Source organism: Thamnophis elegans, chromosome 4, assembly GCF_009769535.1.
Source record: "Thamnophis elegans isolate rThaEle1 chromosome 4, rThaEle1.pri, whole genome shotgun sequence".
In the NCBI taxonomy this organism is placed as follows: domain Eukaryota; kingdom Metazoa; phylum Chordata; class Lepidosauria; order Squamata; family Colubridae; genus Thamnophis; species Thamnophis elegans.
The window spans coordinates 9,768,316-9,786,148 of record NC_045544.1 but is presented as its reverse complement, the minus strand read 5'-3'; positions in this window follow the sequence as shown (position 1 = coordinate 9,786,148).

Below are 17,833 nucleotides of genomic sequence, written 5' to 3'. Positions count from 1 at the left end.
TGGCAATAAAAATCAGAACACCAAATACAAACTTGGTGGATAAGACCGCTTTGACGACCCTCACTCTGTCTAGGACCTAGGAATACTCATCTCAAACAATCTAAGTGCCAGAGCTCATTGTAACAGCATTGCCCAAAAGGCATTAAGAGCTGTTAACATAATTTTACAAAGCTTCTTCTCTGGTAACATTGTACTGCAAACTAGCACATACCTTTGCCAGACCAATTCTCGAATACAGTTCGTCTGTCTGGAATCCATACTGTATATCAGACATTAATACGATTGAAAGAGTCCAGAGGTATTTCACGAAAAGATTACTCCACTCCTCTGCTCACAACAGAATTCCTTATGCTACCAGGCTCAAAATTCTGGGATTGGACAACCTGGAACTACGGCACCTACGGTCTGACCTAAGCATAGTACACAAAATTGTCTGCTACAACGTCCTACCTGTCAACGACTACTTCAGCTTCAACCTCAATAATACGCAGGCAAACAATAGATACAAACTCAAGGTAAACCACTCCAAACTAGATTGCAGAAAATACGACTTCAGCAATAGCAATAGCAATAGCAGTTAGACTTATATACCGCTTCATAATGCTTTTTCAGCCCTCTCTAAGCGGTTTACAGAGTCAGCATATTGCCCCCAACAACAATCCGGGTCCTCATTTTACCCACCTCGGAAGGATGGAAGTCAATCCTGAGCCGGTGAGATTTGAACAGCTGAACTGCTGAACTGCAGTCAGCTGAAGTAGCCTGCAGTGCTGCATTTAACCACTGCGCCACTTTGGCTCTTCAGCAAGAGAGTGGTCAACACCTGGAATGCCCTCCTGGATCCATTGTTATATCCTCAAATCTCCACAGCTTCAACCTCAAACTGTCTACCATGGACCTTACCCATTCCTAAGAGGTCCATCCGTAAAGGGGCATGCGTAAGTGTACCAGCATGCCTACCATCCCTGTCCCGCTGTCCCCCTTTATTTGTAGTCATTTCCTTTGTTCATGACCATATTTATATGTTTGACAAACCAAATGATTAAAAAAAAACAATATGATGCTCTCGTATTGTACAATATTATACCATCCGTGAAAGAATTATACCATTAATATAGAATTGTTCCATTTAGATTTGTGAGAGCCAGTTTGTAATATGGTTAAAACCTCAAGTTAAAAACTGGGAAAGTTTTAATCCTAACTTGGGCACAAAGCCAGCAGGATGATCCTGTGTCAGTCCCTTTCTCTCAGCCCTGGGACGGAGGGCAATGGCAAACCATTTTTAAAAAAACCTTGCTAAGAAAACTGCAGGATTTTTTTTCAAGTAGCGTCCAACTATTAGGCACAACCGAACAAAAAAAGAAAAACGTTCCATATGTAATACATTTATAGGGACAATGGAATTTACACATGCAAAAATAATGTTTTCTTAATTCATTTTGTTTAAATTGCTCTTTTGGGTAACTCCTTACTAAATATGACCTAAATTGTAGGAAGTCCTCATATGGTGACCACAATTGGGTCCAGGGAAATGGTTGCTACGCGAATCAATGACTGAGACAATGTAAGACAGAGAGATGCTGCAAAAATCACTAATGGTTGTCATCTCAGGTGAAAGTGTCCTGTATGAGCCGAGGTGGCGCAGTGTTTAGAGTGCTGTACTGCAGCCACTTCAGCTGACTGTTATCTGCAGTTCAGCGGTTCAAATCTCACCCGCTCAGGGTTGACTCACCTTTCTATCCTTCCGAGGTGGGTAAAATGAGGACCCGGATTGTTGTTGGGGGCAATATGCTGACTCTCTGAACCGCTTAGAGAGGGCTGAAAGCCCTATGAAGCGGTATATAAGTCTAACTGCTATTGCTATTGTATCAGACTTTTTGGGGATGAGTGGGAGTTTTTTCCCCTTTTTTGGGGTTCCTCCTCTCCCTCAAGACAAGTACAAAGAATCACTTTCTTTGATATTTCAGTAAAAGATCTGTTCTTTCCATATCTCATCCATGGACAAATGATAAAATATTGTCAATCAGTGCTAATCAACAAAAGTCCACTCAGAGCTACCTGAAATAATAACATTTCTATTTTAACCTTCATCAAGTAAATCAGTTTGATATTTCTTTCCTTTTCTTCTTTTTTTATCATGGCTTTTTTGTTGTTTAAAATAACATCATCACTTTCTCTAAAAATGCAGTGAAGCTATCCAAGTCACTCTTCTGATTTATTATTTGTATGTCTCCTTTTAATTATTAAGACAACAGGTAGTTCCATTGGTAAATCCAGTGTGGCATCATGTTTCATATCATTCTTGTGATCTGGCATTTTAAAATGCACTTTCAAATCTACCTTCAAACCGGCCCCAGTCTCTGTTTTGTCCAGTAAAATCGGTTCTTCTTCCATAGCCTTTTTAAAACTCAAATTGTCATATAGAGGACCATACTTTTTGAATTTATTGTTCTCAAACATTCTTAAGATGAATAATATTGCTCCATTGTATTCATGGGTCTCTTCTCTTTTAAATGTAATTTTTAGTTCTATCTGTTTTCCTCTAATCCACCAAGGTCTTCTCTTGAGCCAAGGTGGCGCAGTGGTTAAATGCAGCACTGCAGGCTACTGCTAGATCAGCAGGTCAGCGGTTCAAATCTCACCGGTTCAGGGTTGACTCAGCCTTCCATCCTTCCGAGGTGGGTAAAATGAGGACCCAGATTGTTGGGGGCAATATGCTGACTCTCTGTAAACCGCTTAGAGAGGCCTGAAAGGCCTATGAAGCGGTATATAAGTCTACTGCTATTGCTATTACTATTATCATTTGGGCTTTTTTCTCTCTCCTAATCAACACTTTTCCATGAAAGGATTTCTTATAATTAGTTTCAAAATTCTCTTTATTGCAAAATTTGAAACAACTCACAGGAAATGTTCTTTCAAGCCCATCTGACCCCTTAATCTCTTTATAATTTTCCAAAACAAATATTGTAGTTACCCTTTTGCTGTTTATTCAGAAATATTGTTTTCCTCTTTAAAGTCCTTAGATTTGTACAAAACATCTTTCAAGGAGGAAACTGACCCAGTGTAATGGAACCTGCCTTTCTGAAGATTCTTAGCATTCAAAAAGCCATTAACAAGCTATTCCTGAGATGGTTACAGGAGGAAATATATGGATGTAGCAGGTGCAAAACTGCAGCTTAGGCAAGATCACTTTCCTCTGGCTTCTACAGATCCAAAGTCCACCAGAAAATGCAGCTGTATACTGTATCTCGTTATGGGACCCTCTATATCAGGGGTACCAAACTCGATTCCATTGTGGGACACACAGAGCTACGGTGGCGCAATGGATAGAGTGCTACTTCTGCTGATCACCGACTGTCAGCAGTTTGGCAGATCGAACCTCACCAGGCTCAAGGTTGACTCAGCCTTCCATCCTCCCGAGGTGGGTAAAATGAGGACCCAGATTGTTGGGGGCCATATGCTGACTCTGTAAACCGCTTAGAGAGGGCTGAAAAAGCATTATGAAGCGGTATATAAGTCTAACTGCTAATGCTATTGCTATCAGGATTTTGTTTACTCTAGGAAGCAAGGGTGGGTATAGGCCGGAGTACCATGGGCCAGTCCCTCACTGTCTGCAGGACAGCACTGAGGGCCTATCACGTGCTTGATTCGGCCAATGGGCTGTGTGATCGATACATCTGTTCTATATGGAGTATGTGTGGGTAAATCTGGCCTCCTCCTTGCTTTGGAGAATTCTGAGGAGCTGATCCATTCACTGCAGAGGTGGGTTCCTACCAGTTCGCACCTATTTGGTAGAACCAGTTCGTCAAATCTACCGAACCGGTTAGAAGAGGTTCCACCAGTGGACCCGGAAAGCAGGCCACACCTACAGAAGATGTTCCAAAAGTTTTTGAAACCCACCACTGGTCCTTGGATGTGATTATTCTACACTATCAAGCTCATATTTATAAAACTGAGTGCCTCTGTGAAAGGTAAGGATGACTACTGCGTTTGTGGTGCAATCAGAAAATTGTGTGTGTTGAAGTTGTTTTAACGCAAACCAAAGATGCCTTTTAAAAAACAAGTTTCCATCATATTCTTATGCATGCCAGTGCTGTGTGTGAGGTAATTTAAGGTGGTTCTGACAAGTGTCGTCGGCATCTTCATATCCGGTCACATGGGCAGCAAGCCACTCCCATCTGGTCACATGGGTGGCAAGCCACTCCCACAAAGGAGGCCACACCCACAGAGTAGGTTCGAACAATTTTTGAAACCCACCACTGATTCACTGGCTCCTTTTTCCACTGCAGTCTTCTTCAGTCTTCCATTGCTTCTCTGGAAATCAATGAGCTATTTCTCCTTGAACAGCTTTTCTCCACAGCACACTGTGTCCCTAAAAAGAGCTAACCACAGGTTGACAACCTGAGCTCTGTTATTTTAATTCATTAATTAGGACCTTTCCACCTGCTGCAGCTGCCGCCTGACACTGATGGAGACTTTAACCAGTTTCACTCTGAAGACCTTTGTTGTCCTCAGTACAACTGTTAGTCACAGAAGTACTTTTTCATTACCATCATAATTGTGGATGATCGCTACCCAAGAAAGTCCCTAAATGAGGACTACCTGTGTGATTTGTTCACTGTTCAGCATATTCACGAAGTTCAAGAAAGCCTTGGTTCTAGTAAGTCAAGTTAGGATTGAAACATCTTCTGCCTCAACAGTCATGAGCTAGTGACCTTTCCTTTACCTCCCTCGCTCATTTTAAGTGGTACTAATATATCTACCTGCTTTGGATATAACATTGCTCATTAAAGAGTAGTGTAATTCATTTTGTGATGGTTCATAAAGCATTTAGGAAATTAATAAGAAGAAAAATAGGATTTCAGTGCCACTTCATTGTGAACTATTATTGGATCTATGGTCAAGTCTTAGCTTTTATTGTATCTTAGGCTTCCCAGCCTAAGTGAAGTGGAAGTGAACTATAAAGTTTAGCTTCCAGTCTAAATTTACATCCAAATGGGGCTGTAATCTACTTACCTTTACAGATCTTTGTATTCCAATCACTATAATCTGTCTGGGAAACAGTGCTTGGAGAGATTTAAAATATGATATAGATATATATATATATATATATATATATATATATATATATATATATATATATATATATATATATATATATACACATATATACATATACATATATATACATACATACATACATACACACACACACACACACACACACACACACACACACACACACACACACAGAAAGATTATATATAATTAATCAGTATGAGGGAATTTTTTTTACAATTCTCTGAGCTATCTGTTACCCACAACTTGCCTAATTTATTTGTAGGCAACTAAATGTAGAAAGTATTATTGGATTGGATAGCATTACAACTGAAATTGGGTGTTTGAGGTAGAGAAATTGGGTGTTTGAGGTAGAGAAACTGGGTGTTTGAGTTAGAGAATAGTCAGATGGTCAGGAGATTTATGGTTATGGTGCAGTTGATGGTGAAAGAAGAGGAGGAGGAGAAGAAGAAGGAGGAGGAAAAAGAAAAGGAGAAGGAGGGGAAGTTGATTGTACCATTACTAAATGTAGAGCATGATTGAGGCCTTTCAGAAAATCTCCGTGTGTGTGTGTGTGTGTGTGTGTGTGTGTGTGTGTGTGTGTTTTCGTAGATTTTCACGGGTCTATATATGCTGGTCTTGTTGTATTCGGGTCTTTTCCCATGTAAGATTATGTGTGTATCCAAATTTATTTTTCTTTATTCAATATGTGTGTGTGTGTGTATGTACACACACAGTACATACACACAGATACACACACACACACACACACACATTTGTTTTCACAAAGCCCATTACCCAGCTCATTACAACACAAAAGAACAATAGGCACACAGCCAGTACCTCAGCCACACAGGAGGTTACAAAACAGGTGACTAATCTGGAAACATCAACTTCATCTACTAATCAAGATGTTACAACACAGCCAACCAATCTGCTTGCAGCAACAGAGTCAGCACTCCACACACACCCACTAGTATTTATAGAGGGACGGCAGCTCCGATCACGCTTTGCTCGAACAAGCACGAGGCCGAAGACACCAGCCTGAAAATGACGAGCGGGACCTCATCGAAACATCACCAAGATACTCTCAATCTCACACGGGAGAATATATATATATATATACTATATATATATATAGTTACAGTCATCCATTCAAAGTAACCATACTTAGCCTTTCTATTACAGTGTTGGGGTTTCAATGGACATGCAGTTTATTTTTATAGAATGTGCCATTTCAAACATACACTGTTCTGTGGTTTAAAGCATCAATCTATCAAAAGCTGCATCACACATTTCTGCTGCTCATAAAGCTTGGCACTCACGGGGTAGCCTCAGGCATTCCACTATTCCACATTTCTACTGCACACCTGCATTGCACACCTGCAGAGTGGAACTAATGGCAGCCTACCTTGAAAAAAAGTAATCTTAAGAAGACTGGCAAGACATTTATTTTTCAGGTTGCTATTTAATTTGTTCAGGCTTCACAATTTAGACTGCTTTTTTATTCTCTCTCTCTCTATCTCCCTGAAGGACTTAGAAATCAGATTTGCAGTAGGGAAATAAATATATTTTTTATCATGCTTGATTATTCCACACAGTTTCCTAATTCATAATTACTGTCTTTCACTGTTGTTGACAGTTGCAGGGAAAGATTGTTTTTTTTACCCAACTATAGTTTGCTGTGAATTTAATTAAGGCAATCCCACCATATTTATTTATGTATACATACATCGTTCACATTATAAAAATCCTTATGATTTAAAAATTGTAATACACATTGAGTGAGACACACCCAAATCCATTAAAAAGACAACTCTCGGGGACAACTAACATGGGGAAGGATTGACATAAAAATGCATGTTTTTTGAGACCTGAGCCATGTCACAGACAGGAAGTAATCTCTTGAGATAATATTCCCTGCAGAAAAGATCCCTTCAAACTATCACCAAAATGCTATCAGTGAACTGCAGTACAAACAGCGGGATTTCTCCTAAAAGTTTAACTGCTAAAGTAAAATACCGTAAGCAAATATCAATGTATCTCAATTCATTAGTTCAGCAAATCCAATTCTGTTCCTTTATTAATAAATCTATGATAAACAAGAATCTAGCAGATTAGAAAATTTCATTGATCATTTTTAAATGAGCCAGTAAAATATATTTATGTGTGTCATCTGTCTGTCTGTCTGCCTGCCTGCCTGCCTGCCTGACTTCCTGCCTGCCCTACCTACCTACCTACCTACCTATCTATCTATCTATCATTTACCTATCATCTCTATATCTATCTATCTATCTATCTATCTATCTATCTATCTATCTATCTATCTATCTATCTATCATCTACCTGCCTGCCCGCCTACCCGCCCACCCGCCCACCCGCCCACCCGCCCATCCATCCATCCATCCATCCATCCATCCATCCATCCATCCATCCATCCATGCCCTTAAGAACTGGCTAGCCCGTCAGGCCTGGGGACAAGGATAGCCGCCCCTCCCGAATGATGAATGTATGTTGCTGACTATTTTATTATATGTCTCTTTGTCAATGTTTGTCCTCCCCTCCCCTGATTTTATGTGAGCCGCCCTGAGTCCCCTCAGGGAAAAGGGCGGCCTACAAATATTAATAAAATCTCTAAAAAATCTCTCTAAATCTATCTATCTATCTATCTATCTATCTATCTATCTATCTATCTATCTATCTATCTATCTATCTATCATTTACCTATCTATCATCTCTATATCTCTATATCTATCTATCTATCTATCTATCTATCTATCTATCTATCATCTATCTATCTATCATCTATCTATCTATCTATCTATCTATCTATCTATCTATCTATCTACCTACCTACCTACCTACCTACCTATCTATCCTTCTATCCATCCATCCATCCATCCATCCATCCATCCATCCATCCCTCCACCCACCCACCCACCCACCCACCCACCCACCCACCCACCCACCCACCCACCCACCTATCTATCTATCTATCTATCTATCTATCTATCTATCTATCTATCTATCTATCTATCTATCTTTTACCTATCTATCATCTCTATATCTATCATCTTCTATCTAGCTATCTAGCTATATCTACCCAGGGCTTTTTAAAATGATGTTGGAATGCTAAACAGAGTGTTTTTATAATAATTAAATAATGCTGCATGCATTGCTGTTGATATTTTATATTTTCTAATAAATTGGTGTACTTAATTTAAACTTCAAATGCTCCCTTTGCTCCTGTGCCACCATGATAGACTCCCTAGCCGCATGTAAACTTTTACTCATGAATTACTATTCCTATTTTGATCTGAGTTTTTCCATTTGAAACAGTCTGATAAATCAGAGACAAGCTGGAGGGCAACCTTCAGTTATTGAAGATAAGCAAGGAAGGAGACTTAGACAATGGGCTCTAGGGGAACGGTAGGGATAGTCCAAATCTGTTTCTATTTTTAATCTATAACATTGGAACGGATTATTTTTCTAAATGTTTAATACATTACATCACAGATGGAGAATTTCATACATTTTACTGAGTTGCCAGATTTCTGCAGATGGATTTTCCCTTTCTCTTTTTTCTCAACCCTCACTTGATGTGACTTTCATTCTGCAGCATTAGCAAGATAGAAAGGATCAAATATTTCTGTTAGATACCAGAAACAGTGGTAATGGTTTACACTAGAGGTGGGTTCCTACCAGTTCACAGCTATTCAGTAGAACCAGTGCCTTTTAAAAAACAAGTTTCCATCATATTCTTATGCAGGCCAGTGCTGTGTGTGAGGTAATTTAAGGTGGTTCTGACAAGTGTCATCGGCATCTTCATATCCGGTCACATGGGGGGCAAGCCACTCCCATCCGGTCACATGGGTAGCAAGCCACTCCCACAAAGGAGGCCACACCCACAGAGTAGGTTCGAACAATTTTTGAAACCTACCACTGGTTTACACCAAGGTCCTCTGTTCCGGTGGGAACAGAGATTCAATCTGATTGGTTAAAGGGTCTGACAGTTCCCTATAAAAGGGCTGCTGTCAGATTGAACCTTCGCTGGATTGTACATAGTTGAGTTGTGCTAATAAAGAGCTGTTTGTTACTCTGAAGCCTGAGTGTGCCTTCATTCACCCGATCTAACAATTTCCACTTTTGTTCTCCTGATCTTTGAATCCTGCCCAGTGCTCATTTATGATACCCCTAACAAAATAGAACAAAATCCAATGTTGATAGGTTTATTACATAGAATTCTAACTGCAATTCATTGATAAAGATTTTTCTGAGATTTGTCCTTGTGTTTTTTTTTATTTATATGCAGTGATTATTTTCCAAATCTTCATTAAAAAAATCATTTCCAAGATAACTAATTATAAATGTAGATGCAGTAACAAAGATCTATTTTAAAAAAAACCTGAAATAAACAATAGCAGCTACCACAGATACTAATCATCTTAGACATGAAAAACCTCTCTAAATAGAAATATCTGCCAGTTATGTCTTGACCCACAATTCTGGAGCTTGAGAAGAGCGTCTGACAAAGGCACCTTGTTCTAATCCTCCTCTAATAAACACTAGACAACGAGATGTGGAAGCTTATAAACTTTAATCACTATAAAATCTTGCAGAGCAGTCATATCTTTGGTCTGTCTCTAGCTCCCTTTGAGCTGTAGTTAATATACAACCAAACAACATCGTGTTGCTGAAAGACTTGAGGGACTCTTAAACCAAGATTGGTATGAACCAGAATTCTATTTAAATAGCCTTTTGACCACAGTGAATTCAGACAGACAGAAGTTTAATGATGATCCTCGTTAGCTCTCAGCGCTAATGCCCTGGAGGTATTTAGAAGGAATATGTATGTGAAATATAATTTCCTGGTTACACAAAAATCTTGGTTTCACTAACCAAAAATCAAATTCTTAACTTATAACCGTTATCATGAATTTCGTTTTTTTAATTGAATGTTGGCATTTCCTGCCTATTGCTTGTTGAATTTTCTTCAGTGTGTTCCTAAATTCAGTTCTTGAAATGTGGATGCAGGTTCTAAGATATGTTTGATAAATATAATGTAATCTCCTGTTTTAGATGTAGACTCTGTCACTGAGGAATCCAGCTGTTTTGGTCACACATACCATATCTTTCAGACTATAAGAGGCTCTGGACTATAAGACGCACCTAGCTTTTGGGGAGGAAAACAAGAAAAAAAATCTGCCTCCGACTCCCAGCAATTTGCCTCCTTGCAGCAAACAGCCTGGTCAGCTTCAGCACAGCCTGATTTAGTGTGAGTAGCTGATTGCTAGTTCAATCGGCCTCCCAGAATATTGCTGATCAGCTGTTCCAGGCTGCAGGGATCGCCACCACCCATTGACGCTGGCACTGCTCATCGCGCTGCCACCCATTGCCACCTCTGTGTGCATTTTTGGCCTCTGCGCACCCCATTTTTGGCCTCTATGCACCCCATTTTTGTCCCATTCCAGGCAGTGGGTATTGCCGCCACTGCTGTCTATCCCCGTCACCTGAAACAGGCAAAATATGGGGTGCACAGAGACCAAAAATGGGGTGCATGGAGGCTGAAAATGGGGCACACAGAGGCCGTGATAGGTAGTGGCAGCCATGGGCAACACCAGTGCTGATGGGTGGTGGCAATCCCTGCAACCTGGAACGGCTGATTGGAGGCATTCCGGGAGGAAGAGCCAACCCCCAATTAGCTGCTTGTAGTAAATCAGGCTATGCTGAAGCTGACCAGGCTGTTTGTTGTTTGCTGCAAGGAGGTGAATAGCTGGGAGGCAAAGGTTGAATTGTGGGGGCTGGAGGGTGGGTGGGGCTTCAGCAACATTCACTCTATAAGACATTTCCACTTACTTTTTGGTGGGATGAGTGTGTCTTATAGTCTGAAAAACACGGTAATGAACTAACTTCTATTCAGTAAATTATTCAGTATTTTCATTAGGCTAGGAATTATTAAGATGTCCTGTCATATCTATCATGGCCAAAAGGTGATTTTTCAAGAGGCAAATAGATTTTTTTTTGTTTTTCCTTAAAGATGTTTCGCTTCACCTCAACTGAATTTTCCTCAGTTCTGACTCAGTCAGAAAAGGCACCTCTGGAACAACCATGACCTGGATGACTGAGAATCTCCATGTCTATCATGAGTTTTCTCTGTTGCCTTGGTTTTCCTGATCTGGCAAGATAAGGAAGAAAAGTTTCTGGTAAGATGGTTAAAAATCCAGGCAAAAGGATATGTAAATCATCAAATGGAGTATCATGTACTGTTCTGACCGCCTCCTCCGTCCAGTAACGAATGCCGAGACAAGCTTAACTGGAATGTCCTTTAATAACAAGACACCAAAACCTTGGTGGCTGAAAGCCAAGCAGAACAAACAGATAAAGGACCTTGGCAGCAACTCAGACAAACTAAGGCAGCAATAAACCCAGATATGGCTTGGCAGCAATCCAGCCTGCCAAGCTCACAGTACTGTCCTCCGACATTCAATCCTGCGTTGACTTCTGCAAAGCGGGCCGTGTGCACAAGTAGCTTTTTACAGTCTGGAGAGGAGCATAATGACCACCACTGAGTACAATCACCTCCTGTAATTGCATAATTGTTCCTGACGCCTAGTAGCTCTTCGATGGCGTGCATCCAGGAACAACTCACTACTGGCCTCCGGCTCACTCTCCCTTGGTCCAAGGCTCAGGTGCCTCCTGGTGGCCAACCAGCCTCTCTGTGCCCTGCTCGGAGTCTGAACCCTGTCCAAGGTCCTCCACATCCTCCAGAGCTGACTCAGAGGGCCCCTCTCTGTTGGAGTCTGGTGGCAGCTCCAACGGCACCTGCTGGCCACAACATGTACTGACAATAGGCTAGTACAAGAGTAGCAGGCTATTGTTCTATTTGTGCTGGAGAGAGAAAAATATGAAGTCTTGACTTTGGGTTCTGCAGATTAAGTTAGTTTGTTGTTATAGAAATGGCTACTCCTTATTAAATAGGCAAACAAAAAGGTTAAGGTTGTAATATGTTATTTCTTTTACTTTACTCCACTGAAAAATGTCTCCCTCTTATCCTTCACTTTCTCGTTCTACCTCTTTCCTTTTTTCCACTTTCCTGGTTATTTTCATTTGTATTTTATATGTGATAATTTCAATGAAGAAAAAAGTGTCAAAAAAGAACCACAATTCTGCAATGTGTTTTTAGAATCTTATCTTTTTTTTAACCTTTGGTATATGGTATAAATGAAAGAAGGCTGAAACGGAAAAAAAATAATGTTCAAAGCCACAGCGAAATGCAGCTTGCCACGCAAGGAAATGCCACCAGTACGTAGGAAAGAGGCAGAGCAGAAAATGGTATCAGCTCTGTGGTTACTCCGGAACCACTTCTCCAAAACTATCTATAAAGAGCTTCAGATCAGACATCCTTCTTTTCCTGCAAGAAAAAGTCTGTGTAATGTTTTCCACAGTCATTTGTCAGTCAACTAACTATACAAAGACCAAATGCCTTGCTTTTTGTCATGTGCCGGTCTGCTGAAAACTGCCATGATGCCTAAAATCACTTTATGTGCTGTTGTGCTCCAGTGGTGTAAGAGATTTCTTGTGTTGGGGGACCAGGCTTTTGAGAAAAATGAATAAATGGGATTGGCAACATTCAGAAAGGGAGACTTTTGAACCAGTTAATCCTAATAGAAAATGGACATCTGCTTGAGCCAAAACAGGAATGTAGTAAAAACTATCTTAAACTTTAAGAAACCGGTGCTAAACTAGTTTCAGTTTTCAGTGATATGAAGTGATAGAAGACTGAGCCAGCATGTTTGAAATGACTTGTAGGAAGTTGATTATATGTTAATGGCGGGAGTAAGACACATTAATATATAATTTGCTAATGCTATAAACACAGCAAAAATTGAGCTTTCATGCATGGTTTTCAACAAAGTGAATTTGGAATGTCTAACATGGAATTATTTTGCACTTTGGCCATCTCAAGCTGTACTCCCCCCCCCCCCTATTTTTCTCATGCAGTTTTCTTTTCAATGAAAGAGAAATACATAAGATGGGCAGCAAATAAATGTAATAATAAAGATAAATAAAATAAGAAAAATACACACATGCGTGCACGTGCACACACACATGCAGAGAGAGAGGGGGGAGGGAGGGATGGAGAGGGAGAGGGAGAGAAATATAGGAGCAGAGACTATTTTCTCATTCGGAACATTACTCAATCCTACTTTTTGGGTTCTTAAGTTAAGGATATAGGTTGAACCAAGTTCTACAAAGGGAAGGCATAGGAACACCGCCCCCCCAAACCCATTGAAATATTCCAGCCAATTGATTTAAATGTTTTTTATTGAAAATGTTTGGGAAAAAAAGATTTTACAAATATTTATCTACCCTCCCCCACCCTCCCCCAACCCCCCCTGACTTCCCAGAACAAATACAGGATTTAAATCTTTAACAAAGATGTTCTAAAATAAACTTAAAGAAAGTTAGTATCATCTTTCATTTGAGCTTTAACTCCTCTTTTGTTAGGCTAACTCTAAACAGATTACATCATTCCTTGCTTCTTCAGTCATAAACTATCTGAAATTTCTTAGTCCTGTATTTATTTTGAATATAGTTAATCCATCCTCTCCACCCAGTTTATATTTCTCATTTGAGTGGTCCTTAAGATATGCTGATATTTTAGCCATCTTTGTTACTTTTAATGTCCATTCTTGAATAGTAGGCAAATCTTCCTTCCAATTGATTTAAATTTTCAATTGCAAAATATATATTTCTTCATCCAGGTAAGTAAGAAAACAGTACTGGAAAAACAAAATCCTAATTCACATGACTATTTCTTCAAACATGGATGAATGGCTTTAAATGCATTAATTCAATAAAATCTCGATTTTATCAGAGTTGTGTTTGACCTTGAGGGCACAAGGTGAGTGTGGCCAGCTTGACATTACTCATGATGGGGGCACCTGCAGTGGCTCAAGTGCTCTGTCAGTGAAATAGGTTCACAAGCTCTGTTTTTGGAGGCCTACCAACAGGCAGAGGCACCATGGACCGGTCCTTTGCTGTTTCCAGGACAGCCGGATCTGGCCCCTAGGCCTTCAGTTTGATACCCCAGCATTACCATATTTTTCAGAGTATAAGACGCACCTTTTTCCCTCAAAAAAGAGGCTGAAAATCTGAGTGTCTTATACACTGAATCCAGCAATTTTATGCCTCCTGAAACTCCGCCCCTTCACCAAAATGGCCGTGCATAGCTTTTAGAAGGCTTTCTAAAAGGCCCTAGGGGCTGGGGAGGGCAGAAATGAGCGGAAATGACCCATCCCCCCCCCAGCCCCCAGCAGCACTCTATAAGCTTCCTAACGGCTATCCATGCCCTTTTTTTGACACAAAATGAGCCCATTTTCGTGAACAATGTTCCATTTTTTGCTCATTTTGCCCCCCCCCCACCCCCAGGAACATTCTACAAGCCTCCTAAGGGCTATACATGCCCTTTTTTAAAAAAAATATGAGGCCTGTTTTCGTGAAAAATAGGCTGTTTTGGGGAGGTTTGCAGAGTGCAAAAACTTTTTTTTTTAATTTTCCTTTTCAAAACCTTGCTGCATCTTATACTCCTCTGTGTCTTATACTCCAAAAAATACAGTAGTTGCTTCTACTTTCAGAAATTCCATAGCGATATAAGGACATTGGCAAAATGGAGCCTTGTGTATCTGTAACAGTAGAAAGAGGGCTAACTAGCATTCAAAAATGTATTACGCCAAACCTGATCCTAATTATTACTTGATCTGTGCAAGCTTCAGAAAGGATGAGGAAGAAGGGCTTTAGACCATAGGAAATCACAGCACAGGAAGACAGTCTTGACTGACTAATTCAGACTCCAGACAAGGTTCTGAATAGAGTATCTACAACAGGGTGGGGAAAAAAGAAAAGGAAAGAGACAGATATGGCCATGTGATTGAAACTTCGCCCTTTTCTAACAGGCATATACAAATTGGAATAGCCGAGTTTTTGAATATGATTTCTTTTCTCATCTTGACTGTTTTGGCAGCCTCCCCATGGAATACCTCTGAAGAAAGTTATCTCTAAGCGATCCTTGATTATTGCTTTTCTTTAAATATTATCTCTACTGATCGCCTATAGATGATCAGTTTGATTTAATTAACCTTATAAATTATAATAGCTTTTTTTTAACTGATTAAACATTCTGTGGGGATTTCAACTTTGGGTGAATTTTTAGGAAGGGAAAGATCTTCATGACTATTAAGATCTTCATGAAGTCATTTCCCATTGGACATGCATTTTTTCCCCTGCTTCAAATTACATCACAGCATTCTAAAAGGTGCACAATTTGGGGTGCATATAGATAAAGATTTTCCTAAATCGTTTGATGGTTTGTAATTGTGGTCATACGTTTTCCACTCTTTATAACCAACTACATCCCCAAACCAGAGGTGGGTTCCTACCAGTTTGCACCTATTCGGTAGAACTGGTTCATCAAATCTACCAAACCGGTTAGAAGAGATTCCACCAGGGGACCTGGAAAGCAGGCCACACCTACAGAAGAGGTTCCAAAAAATTTTGAAACCCACCACTGGTCCTTGGATATGATTATTCTACACTATCATGCTCATATTTATAAAACTCAGTGCCTCTGTGAAAGGTAAGGATGACTACTGCGTTTGTGGTGCAATCAGAACATTGCGTGTGTTGAAGTTGTTTTAACGCAAACCAAAGATGCCTTTTAAAAAACAAGTTGACATCATATTCTTATGTATGCCAGTGCTGTGTGTGAGGTAATTTAAGGTGGTTCTGACAAGTGTCGTCGGCATCTTCATATCCGGTCACGTGGGCGGCAAGCCACTCCCATCCGGTCACATGGGCAGAAAGCCACTCCCACAAAGGAGGCCACACCCACAGAGTAGGTTTGAACAATTTTTGAACCCCACCACTGCCCCAAACCATATAGCATATGTAATATGGAAAGGATTTTGAATCAGTCATGGGAACTGCTTTGACGGAGTTTTAAAAAATACGATCCAACCCACATTCCGTCCTCGGTTAATGCTAAGCTGGGGCACAGTCCTAATGTCAACTAATCCTTTACACACAAAGTCTCTGCTTGGAGGATCTGCAAACTCAATGTTGATTCAGGAAATTGATTTTCTCTGCGCCATCTTCATTGGCAGAAAGATAGAGAAAATAATGAGAATCAGTAGATTTCTGGGGATTTAAATGTACCATTGGGTGAGACCTCGGAGGATTAAAAAAAAAAGGCTTACACTTCAAGGATATTTTCCATAGAAAAATATGTATAGCTATCAAGATTTAAAATGTCTGGAATATCATCCATATGAATAAGAAAAAGGATAAGTGAATTTTTCAAGTGTATTTTCTATTTTGTCTGACATGAAATTTGTCTGCGGAGGGTTATACACACTCTGTCCTGATATCAATTTTAATACTCCTACTTTCCAATTATGCAAGCGTATTTTAATGATGTGTCCACAGTTTGCTGTAGTATCCCATTTTGCATTCATACAATGCCCACACATGCATCCTCATTTAAACAATTTAAGCCATACACGTCAATTAGCAGCTAGAATAAAATGTAGCTGTTGAATGTTAACACGTTCTTTTACTTTTCACAACACAATCGTCTAACACATTATTGTTCAAAAGGGAGAGGTCTAAAACAAATTCATTAATTCAAACTCTAGTATCTCCAAAAAGAATGTAAGCTAGCAGGTTTCGGTTTTGGAGGAAAAAATGTTGACGGGGATTATGAGTACCATCACATGCTGATGGATGGGATTAGGGACTTCAGCTAAATATTGCCCAACGCTTGCATATTTAATGCAATGTGAGCTCTTCAGTGGAGCCTGCCAAATTTAAGAGGCTGGTGGGGGTGGAAGAATCATATTAGTAAAATTAAACAGGAAGATTTCAAAAATAAAAGATCGTAGCAGGACTGAAGTGTTTGCTGCCCTCAAAGAGCATCTAGAAACTGCAGCTGGTACAGAATGTGGTGGAGAAAGTCTATTCTGGTGCCATCTAAGACTCTTTAGTCGGCCCATGGGCAGCTAGTTTGACACCTCTGCTCTACATCTATTTATCAACAACTTGTGTGCAGTCCCCCAAAATTATCCCAAGGAAATGCACCCTAATAGAAAACTTATTTCCTTTTCTCTGAGGGGTCCTGAGTGCTCTCTTATCTTGCTTGTTTTCTTGCAGAAGTTTCATTATCCTAACTACGTAATATCATCCATGCTGGTAAGGAGTGCTATTTGCTGTTTACTCCTTACTAGCACTGATGATGTTACCTAGTTAGGGTAATGAAACGTCTGCAAGAAAACAAGCAAGCTCAGAGAGCACTAAGGACCCAGTGGTGGGTTGCAAATCCCGTTCCAACCGGTACAGTTGGAATAGGGCCGGCGGTGTCCTCATAAACGTGCACAGTGCACGCATGCATTCAAGGGCCTCTGCGACACTCCAGCTGCTCCGTGAAGCATCGGACAGACACTATACACCCCATGTGCCTGCGCGGAAGTGCAAAAGCCTTTAAACTCTGATAAAGAGCTTGGGTGGGTGGGTGGGTGGGCCCTCCGGAGCACCGTACCGGAACGGTATCCGGTTCTCCAGGCTGGCTCTGGTATTTGCATACGGGGGCGTACCGCCTGCAACCCACCAATGTAAGGACCCCTCATTTCAACCCTGAGCTACAAATATTCCCGTTTATTGGTTCCATATCTCTGCTGTGCCACTTTGAATAAGAAAGCATCCCATGTTAAGGGAAGTCTTCTCT